Source organism: Odontomachus brunneus, unplaced genomic scaffold, assembly GCF_010583005.1.
Source record: "Odontomachus brunneus isolate Ranch 3 - 2012 unplaced genomic scaffold, Obru_v1 Obru_scaffold_260, whole genome shotgun sequence".
Lineage (NCBI taxonomy): Eukaryota > Metazoa > Arthropoda > Insecta > Hymenoptera > Formicidae > Odontomachus > Odontomachus brunneus.
The window spans coordinates 344,109-354,245 of record NW_022639710.1 but is presented as its reverse complement, the minus strand read 5'-3'; the positions used below and the strand labels follow the sequence as shown (position 1 = coordinate 354,245).

The 10,137-nt window shown below is 36.8% G+C and overlaps 1 long non-coding RNA gene across 2 annotated transcripts; it reads right to left on the bottom strand.

Annotated features, from left to right (window-relative positions):
• Positions 1-4,166: 4,166 nt before the first annotated feature.
• Positions 4,167-5,215, bottom strand: LOC116852885. Of its 2 annotated transcripts, none has more exons than XR_004379869.1 (4): positions 5,143-5,215; positions 4,776-4,935; positions 4,519-4,673; positions 4,167-4,409 (listed from the first exon to the last, which is right to left on the bottom strand). It is a non-coding gene; the product is annotated as an uncharacterized LOC116852885 (long non-coding RNA). The 2 variants fall into 2 exon arrangements; XR_004379870.1 differs by having other exon boundaries at positions 4,519-4,660.
• Between the last annotated feature and the right edge of the window lie 4,922 nt (positions 5,216-10,137).

Genomic DNA, 10,137 nt, shown 5'->3' with positions numbered 1-10,137 from the left:
GTGGAAGCATGGCCGGGAACTCCCCATGATTTTCTGCGCTTGGGGTTATTGTAATAAACCCATTTTTCGTCTCCAGTCACAATGCAATGCAGAAATCCCTTCCGTCTTTGCCTTTCAAGCAGTTGTTCACAAGCAAACAAACGCCGTTCAACATCTCTCGGCTTCAATTCGTACGGCATCCAATTTCCTTGCTTCTGAATCATTCCCATGGCTTTGAGGCGTTTTGAAATGGCTTGTTGAGTCACTCCCAATGATCGTGCCAATTCTTCTTGATTTTGACACGAGTCTTGATCAAGTAATGCCTCCAATTCTGCATCTTCGAAAACCTTCTCTCTTCCACCGCTATGCCGCTCTTCGACGTCAAAATCACCGTTCTTGAAGCGTTGAAACCACTCACGACACGTTCTTTCACTAATAGCGGCTTCACCATAATTAATTTCAGAGCATTCGATGAGCCTCAGCTGCAGATTTCTTCATATTGAAGCAGAAAATTAAAACCTCCCGCAAATGACGAGCATTTGACTCGTAAACTGACATTTTCAATCGAAAATAACTTTATGATGCAGACACAAATCGACTAATGTTTTTATGGGGTTATGTTGACAGATGCCCAAGTTTATTGTATGACGTATATGATCTATTTATTTCGACCACCACTTACCGCTAAAGCCATAGTCTATAGGAAAACGGCGGAAGCAAAGTTGTACATCTAATAACTTCATGGTTATGCGAATTAATATACAGAATACTAAGTTTTTTTTCCATTTCTGGATGTTTTCATGCCCATTAAATACAATGTTACAACATATAACTAAGTTACATGTAATATGTAATATGTAATATGTAATATTGTAATATGTATTGTAATATGTAATATGTAATATTGTAATATGTATTGTATTTACTAGGTGACCACATTTTGAGGTCTGTGCTGGACAGCCCTTATAGAAATTTTATATTATGACTATGATACATTGGCGAATGATAAATAGTAATTTTATTACTTACACGAAAGACAATAGTTATTATTGGCCAAATTATCATGTATTAATATAAAACTTCTATAAGTGAGATGGGAGGTTATGTTGTACATCATGTTTGTATTTACAATAAAACAGGAATGTAACAATAATAAAAATAAGTTTATGTACTTACTGGAATATCAGCCATGTTATAATAAATATGTAGGCCAAGGACAATTGTTTCTTTGTCTACTGTTCACTGTTATTCACTTTCTATTGTTTTCTGCGATGAGTCGATGGTGGAGAGTAAATGTTCGTACATCTGTGTGTAGATTACGTAATGGATTGACGGTTACTGTAGTCAGACAAACGTTGTATCATGACTAGAGTTAAATGCTACGAACGCTCCATAGCACTAAAGTACTGGATGTGATTGGCTTATATATATACCCAGCGAGAACGCAGACGTCGATTCGACATCGAATAGACGTCTAGAGAGATTGTAAATAATCGACAAAATAAAATCCCGAAATTTTAAACTTTTTCGAAAACTCTCTTTTAATGATCAATATATTGTGAATGGATTCTAAAACATTAAAATTTGCTCAAAATAGAAGACGTCTAAATTGCTATTTTCTAGATGTACATTTAGACTAGACGTAACTTAGACTTCTCCGACGTCGGTTAGACGTCGAATCGACGTCAGCGTTCTCGCTGGGTCGATCAAGACCCGAGTCAAACGCAAGAAGAACTTGCAGAATCATTAAATGTTGATCGATCAACGATTTCCAGTCCATTGAAATGATTCAAAAGCAAAGAAATTTGGTGCCGTACGAGTTGAAGCCGAGGGACGTCAAAAGGCGCAAAATGACCTGTGAATTGTTGCTTCAAAGACACAGAAGAAAAAGTTTTTTGCATCGTATCGCAACGGGTGATGAAAAATGAATACTCTGCAATAATCCGAAGCGCAGAAAATCAGGCAGGCCAGGCGAAACATCAATATCAACGGCAAAGCCGAATATTTATGGCGCCAAGCTCATGCTTTGTATTTGGTGGGATCAGCTGGGTGTAATATATCATGAGCTACTCCAACCCAACGAAACCATCACTGGGGAACGCTACCAACAACAATTGATGCAATTGAGCCGAGCATTGAAGCAAAAACGGCCAGATTACGCGAAAAGACACGACAAAATGATTTTCCAGCACGACAACGCTCGGGTACATGTTGCGAAACCGGTCAAGGAAACATTAAAAGCGCTTAACTGGGATGTCCTACCACACCCGCCGTATACTCCAGATATTGGTCCTCCCGATTACCACCTATTTCGATCGATGACTCATGGCCTGTCTGAACGGGAGCGTCCCAATTGACCACGGTACGATTGGACACAACCAACCGATGAAAAGAATTATCTAGTGAATTACTAGGTCGAACCAATCATTACAATCTATGTCCAATCGTATCGTGGTCAATCGGGTCCCATCCGTTTGAACAGCGCTTCCATTCTTATGAGAATACCAAAAAATGAGTCGATTCGTGGATAGCCTCAAAAGATGTGTCGTTCTTTCGACGTGGAATCCATCTATTACCAGAAAGATGGGAAAAAGTAGAAAGATGGGAAAAGCTAGCGATGGACAATATTTTGAATGATCAATTTGTAACCATTTTTTTACAATAAAGCCGTATTTTTACAAAAAAAATCCCTTAAAATTAATGCAAACTCCCAATAAAAGCACCTTGTTCCTACTTTTTCGAAAACAGTTGCTTCAACGGTTCTCAGCAACTTCACGGCAAGTTCATAGACAGGTGGCTATCTGGGATATTACTAAATGTTATATAGCTGTTATATATGTTGCTGAAATATTATATAGCTGAAATATAAATTATTATTTCCAAGCAATTATAGGTATTTAATTGTACGCAGAGATTATAAGCTATCATTCATACATTACTTAATTTGTAAAAACATTATAATTATATATTTTGTATAAAAAATATTTTTACTAAAGATAATAACATAAAAGTATCTTGCCATTTTAAATTAATTAGTTCCCAAATAACACAGGATATTCCAGAATCATCCTAGAGCTATTCTAGGCGTCAAGTATCCCAATATGTTCTGCAGCATTTTATGCTATTGGAGTTATTTTCATTTATTCATTTTCATCTTTCTATACATATTCAAATAGAAAGGATTACTATCGTAATAGTAATTTCTATTATCAAAAAGTGTATTACTTCTTTTTACTATAAAAGTGAACTCCATAGTACAAGTTGTGCGGTATTGTGATCATCGTTCTTATATATACCCAGATAACAATTCGTGCGAGCTCATATTTTCCTAACGCGTGCGTCTCACACCGTGTCCGCACAATGCTATCACGCTGTCCCGCACGACGTGATGGAGACACGCGTGAGAGCGCAATGAATCGCATTGTACAATGACGCCGTGAGTATCACGCCATGCGCACACGGTGCTACTATCACGCTGCTCGCACGACGTAGTGTCCCTAGAATACAGAGTCTGGCCATTCGTAGACCTTTTTTCATTGGTTTAGATCTGTGTTCCCTCACAATGGCGGAACGAATAAAAATGCAGCGGGAATGCACATCCGTTTAAAAAAATATAAATTAAAGGGAAATATTGGAAAGGAAGATTATTTCAGTATTGCATTTATCATAAATAAAATAATTAATATATCAATATTTTATGAACACAACTATGTATTTCTTATAAACACAACTTATAAACATAACATATTACTTAACACTATGATACATTGCCATAGTTTTACTACTGTATTGTCGAGTTTGTAATCCTCTTCGTTTACACGATATACGCATTCTATACATAATAAAACGCTTCATAATTTTACCGCCAGCATGCAATCTCTTTCTCGATCATCCGTAAATTCAGCAACTCGTTGTTTTATGATGTCAAATACTTGTTCACAAATGCCAGGCTGAAAATCAAAACCCTCGGATTTTCTTCGAAGTGTTCGTTGCGCTGGTAAAAGAATGCCCTGATTCAATAATTCCTCATAACCGCTATTACCATATGACAATTTTAATTTTAGTGCTTTTCTGATTGTAGCGTTTGACCATTTGCAACCTCGTGCAGACTGATGGAGAACTTTAATTTGATCATCATTAAATATTTTCTTATTGTTCTTAATATTTTTCAGGATATGATTCTCTTCCGTTAATTTTCTATTACTGTACATCAGTCATTTTACACGCTTTATGAGCATCCTCTTTGACTTATCTAATTTATTGATAATTAAATTTGCTTGCTGAAGTTTTAATTTCATTTCTTTTGATTGTTCCATAATTTTCTCGATGTCATCAATATTGTCCGTTGTCGATTCTATTACGTTGTCGATAGAATTACAGGTGAAATTTTCATTATTTATATTATTAATATTAGTAATATGATCTTCAGTCTAAAATAAAACAACCTTATTATTTATTGTACACTTAATATAAATGTATATATTTTTAACAACATATAGTTTATTCAAATATATAACATACATTTTATGTTAAACTTACATGTAAAGAAGCAGAACCAATGTCATTTGCACAGAGGTTGCACCATTTTTATTTTGACTACATCCGTTGTCCAAAAAAATCGTTGGAACTATCTCTTTTAATTTCTTTTTGCCATCACTACGTGGCTTTTCCCACATCTCAGCTGGAAAATGTGCCTATTGCATATTAATATAGTTTAATATATAAATGAAAAACTAAGAACACAAAGAGTATTGAGAGAGAGAGAGAGAGAGAGAGAGAGAGAAAATAAAGTTTACCTCGCAGATAAAATATATTTTGGACAAGTCGAAATCCCTACCAATATTCGCAATTCATTGCTTCTTTCGCTCCATATTTTGTGGAAGGCGATGCATAGAAAAACCCTTTTTCGAAGAGTTGGAACATTTTCTTACACAGCAGGAAGGCATTATATGTATCCTGTAATTAGTTTTATTTAGTGAAATTTATTTCAGTAATATTTTAAAACCAACTCAGTTACGAATGTTGTTGGCATTTTGAGCTTAGAGAGCGACTAGCTAGTGTATATTATTTTATACTCTTAAAGAGTTATATAATGTTAGTGGTATCTTTTATGTTTATTACAATAATAAAAGAAAATATAAAATATCTTACTGTATTACTTACTCTCTTGATATCTATTTTAGTCAAAACCACTACGAAACGACTAGGAAACTTCCGCTGTTCACTCATGACATACGCCATTTTGAGGGAATCCGGCCCGAATGGCCAGACTCTGTATTCTAGGGACACTAGCACGACGTAATGGGGACACACGTGCGAGCGCAATGAATCGCAATATACAATCATGCCGTAAGTATCACGACATGCGCACACGGTGCTACCATCATACTGCACGACGTGATGGGGATACGCGTGCGAGCGCAATGAATCGCATTGTACAATCACGACGTGAACTCCTAAAGATATATACTGAACTGCATGCACGTGCTTATTATTGTTAGTGCAAAACCAAAAAAAATATATGTATTAATTTATATGTATTAATTTCATATAAGGTTTGTTTGGCGTCGCATACCCCAACGTACTCCAACGCACTCTGGTTCACGTTACCACGCGGACCAATCAGAGTGCGCTGAAGCGAATAGGAGCAATTTAGAGAATGCGACGCGACGCGAACAAACCTATAATCAATTTCAATAATAAATAGTAATACTTTTACATTTTTATTTAAAGTTGTATTGTAGATATAAGATCACTAAACGGATTTGCCTTCATATGATATTCATATTGCTCGCACGCGTGCAACTTCACGGTTGCATTTTTTTATTTGCAACAGATGTAGCTGAATGCATCTCGTGGATGCATCAAGATTACACTTTTTAAGGTTACTAGCTAGTGATGTACTATCCCTAGAAAATAAATTTTCCTATTGGCTATTGGATCGTCGTATGTCTGACGTCAGGTCCTAATCAGTAATGGGAACGGTGCATTTGGACACAGCCAATCACAGCACCGTGTGATTAGAGACATTTGTAGGGTCCCTTGGAACAGCGACTTGTGATTGGACTGTGTCCAATTGCCCCGTGTCCAACTGATATACACCCATCAGTAATATATCAGTATTGCCTTTATACAAATTGTATGTGTGTGAGAGAGAGAAAGAGAGAAAGAGAGAGAGAGAGAGAGAGAGAGAGAGAGAGAGTCTAATAATAATATCAAATAATATAAAAAATGTCATTAATTGAAATCGATTTAGTACATGGAACATGGCCAGTTATTAAGGGATAAATAGTCCTCAGAATTAACTTATAGTGAATTCAGCAGCTTGCACTAGTGCGCATTGAGTGTGCGTTAAGACTTATTTACAGTACATTCTTATATTTAAGATTGTGTCTTAAGTACATATTTAAAAACATTTTAACTAATAAAATGATTCGTGCGGATGTTGTACATATCATATTATCGTTAAAAATATTTGATAATTTATTTAAGACAATCTTTAAATATAATAACATACTATGAACAAGCCTTAATGCGCACTCAGTATGCACTAGTATAAGTAACCGAATTCGCTATTAAGAGCATCATGTAACTTTCCCTTAGGGCGGAATCGTGAAAAGTAAAAAGATTCACGTGAACTATACGATTCCACCGTATCATGTAAACCATGAAAACATGAAACTTTTCACGTGAATTAGTTTGCCATGAAATGTGTTCGCGGAAAGTAGGAAATCTAGGGAAATAGATTGTAATAATGTTTAACTTCAAAATAGTAACATGGTTATGTGATAATTAGTTGGTTTGTTCTTTTGCTCTGCACTGCTGCACTAGTGCAGCAGTGCAGAGCGAAAGAACAGACCAAGTGTTTACGGCCGATCGTTTTGAGATAACGGGAGTTTACGTTGGTACTCTTGAGTCTGTGCATCTCAGATTTCGGTTCCGCCGTGAATGTGATTTAATATCCGCTGTTTTCATAGCGAACGAAAGGATTTACACTTGTGTGTAAATTCCTTATATATTGGTGTTTTGCGATAAGTGTTATCTCGACGTATTTCGCAGTCTCTACTTGTTAAGTAAATAGTGTCTCATTCGGGTGATCGCTCACCATTAATGATGACGTCACAACCGCTTATTGTTACAACGCAATGTGATATGGACATAACGGACAATGTCCCGATTTCCAAAACAGATAATGTTATCCTACGTCCTAAACTAACACATAAAAGGAAATTGGATAGCGCTGCTAATTCGCAATTAAACAACGTAAATAGTACGGATTCCTCGGTTGTCTCCTCGAGCTCAGTGAAGAAATCGCTGAATGATATCCCACCACACCTAAACAAACTAATGAAGAATATCTATCCAGTAGGACATAAGGGTCCTTATGAGGTCCGCATTGAAGGATATGTCTGCTCTAGGAAATCTATGGATAACAAGGATATCCCACACATTAGTGAAATACGTTTAGGCAAAGTTGCCTATCAAAAATTTGGCGACATTTGGAATTATACTTATGATCTCAAAAATGTGGGTTCACACAAGTTTTCTGTCAAATTCACTAAATGAGAATGTGCTAATGATATCATTAAAAAATTTCTCAAACACAGAGATTCTCTGTTCACACATTCCAGTTGGGTGTCGTACATACCCAACTATAAGGTACATCGCCAATGTATTACATGGGACTTTGATGCTTTTGAATCGGAGGACGAGATTATGGACAAACTTAAGCCGCCTCCTGGATGGTTTGGGGTGTGGCCCAAGTTATATTCCGTTAAGTGTATTAATAACAATATTAATGATGAGCAACAACCAAGTGTTCCGCCTCGGAGAAAGAGACGCCCTACGTATTTGCTAACTTTCGAGGGATACACCTTCCCTGATGAAGCCTCGTTTTATGGTAAGGTCATTAAACTAAGACCTTATGTTCAGAAGGTGATAAGGTGCAATCACTGCTTGCGGTTCGGACACATTGCGGATCAGTGTAGAAGTGCTCTACAGAAGGCTATTTGTCCTAAATGCGCAGGCGAAGGTCATTCGGGTGCTGAGTGTGGGGAGCAGGTGCGCAAGTGTGTTAACTGCATCAGGAAAAGGTACAAAATTATTGATCATTCGGCTGACAGTTTGAAATGTCCAGTCTTTATTGAATTTAAAAAAGTTAAAATCATTATGGCCAAACTTGGTCTTAGCAATTCAGACGCAATTAATACCTATAAAAAGTACTCCAATGAGATACCAGAAGATTGGTACAATTTTAAGACAACTTTTACTAACAATCTTCCATCTTTTGGCTCATTCTTAAATGCTTTTTATCCTTCTCAGACAAATAGCGGTTCATTTACTTTTGATTCTAATTGTAGTAATTAGTTTAACTCTAATGATTTTCCTCCTCTTCCCTCACAATCCAAAATTTTTAATCTTGGATTGCGTAGGGGAGGTAAGTTAGATCTAAAGAATATAACTAAGGATAACAAATCCTCTTCTTCCTCAGCGATTTCCTCTATTACCAACTCTTTGTCTTCGGGCGTTAATTGGTCGGGTGATAATAATAATAATAACTCTAATTCTAAGAGGCTCCCTTCTTTCTATACTTCTTCTCCTGCCCTGTTGGAGCATAACTCTCAGCCTCCTCTCTCTCTCCCAGAAAGTCCCCCTTCTATCCCTTCCCCTCCTTCTAAACTATCCACCAACCAGGAACCTCAACCTCATTCCTTAACTAGTTTTGAATCCACCAATGATACTTCTCAAACTAACCATCTCAAAACTATAGCATCTTCTTTCAATTCGTTACTTCAAAGCCTTATTTTTTCCACTGATAACATTAGCATGCAATCACAACTTTCAGCTATTTCAATTCAACTTAATTCAATTATATCTTCCTTATCCCCTGAAATATCTTTTAGTTCTCTTTAAATTTTTTCTGGGCTGACGTAATTAAGATGTCTGACAAACAGTTTTCGATTATTCAGTGGAATTGCAGATCTATTAGGGCCAGAGAGTGTGACCTATTCAATTTTATTGAGAAAATGGATAACCTGCCTATTTTCATTTGCTTAAGTGAAACATGGCTGTCGGATGACTCTAAAATAACTTTTAATAATTACAACATCATATCCGCCAACAGATCTCGAGGGGTATATATCAGTTGGACACGGGGCAATTGGACACAGTCCAATCACAAGTCGCTGTTCCAAGGGACCCTACAAATGTCTCTAATCATACGGTGCTGTGATAGGCTGTGTCCAAATGCACCGTGTCCAAGTGCACCGCTCCCGATCTCGAGTCGGCGGTGGATGTGCCATACTAATCAGAAAAGATGTCAGCTTCCTTAAGATTGAACTTATGGATTCATTCCTAGTTCGTAATGCTCATATGCGCTTGGAAACAGACATTTGTGGAATCAAATTTAACTGTGCCGGTAAAACTTTCCATCTATTTTCAATATATAATCCTCCTCTGTCCTCGAATTGCACCTCTGCAGCCACTCGTGATATTTGGATTAATCTTATAAATCATCTAGAAACATATCATAATGTCATTATCTGCGGGGATATGAACGCTTTGCATGGCTCTTGGAGTTATTCAACTCTTCATCCAAATATCATGGGTAATGTCATCTATGATGCTATCACTAATTCTGATCTCATTATCATGAATGATGGTTCCCCTACCTGGTCATCCTTGGACGGCGGCTCTTGTAGCTCCCCAGATTTATCCATAATTTCTCACTCGCTGGCGACTATGCTTGAATGGCATGTATTCGATAACAAACATGGTAGTGACCATTTTCTTATTCACATTTTGTTTAATCTCACAGCTCCTGATAAAATACTCTGTAGACCACATTATGTTACCTCAAAAATTAATTGGCACATGTTTTCAGACAGACTGGATGAAATTTCGGCTCCTCTCCGTAAGGATATTTCTTCACATGTAAATATTATCAATCCTCTGGCCTCATATGAGGAACTTATTAAACATATTTAACGCATCTCTTCTGCATGCTGGTGCTAAACAGGCACGGCATTCTGGAATGGTCAGAAGACCCCCATCTTGTTGGTGGGATAACCAATGCACCAACATTGTTAAGGCTAAGATTGAAGCGTACAAATTATTTAAAAAATTTCCCAACTCTAAGAATTTAAGAAATTATCATAT